Source organism: Eimeria mitis, genomic scaffold (genome assembly GCF_000499745.2).
Source record: "Eimeria mitis Houghton genomic scaffold, Emh_scaff3340, whole genome shotgun sequence".
NCBI lineage: Eukaryota > Apicomplexa > Conoidasida > Eucoccidiorida > Eimeriidae > Eimeria > Eimeria mitis.
Window position 1 is genome coordinate 3,142 of NW_013571680.1, and position 667 is coordinate 3,808.

The window sequence follows — 667 nt, forward strand, 5'->3', positions numbered from 1 at the left end:
TATATAAATAAACAAATATAAGTATAAATAAAAAAAAAAATTTAATAGTTTGAGTCTCTTACGAGTAACGCCCTTGTTGCCATGGAGCTGTAAACCCTAAACCCTAAACCCTCGTAAACCCTAAACCCTTACTGTGTTGCAGGTGGCTGTTGCTGCTACTGAGAAAGGGTTTAGGGTTTAGGGTTTGCGGAGTGCTGTAAGTGGAGTTGAGGGCTCAGGGTGGGGGTTATGGATTTGATCGGTCTAGCTAAAGGGTTTAGGGTTTAGGGTTTAGGTTTTAGGGTTTAGGGTTTAGGGTTTAGGTTTTAGGGTTTAGGGTTTAGGGTTTAGTAGCATCTCCTTTTGTTTGCCTCCGTTAGTACCAGCGGATACCCCAGTACCCCACAGGGTTTAGGCTTTAGGGTTTAGGGTTTAAGCTCTAGGGTTTAGGGTTTAGGGTCTAGGGTTTAGGGTTTAGGGTTTAGGGCTCCTCAGCCACTCCTAAACTCGGTGCATTTATTTTCTTTTTATATTTAAATTAAATTTAATAAATTAAAAATAATAAATTAATTAATTAAATTTATTTTATTTTTTATTTTTTTATTTTTATTTATACTAAAACCAACAAAACAAACAGGGGGGCCCCCCCGCGACCAAGGGGGGGGGCCCCCCGGGGGCCCCCCCCCCC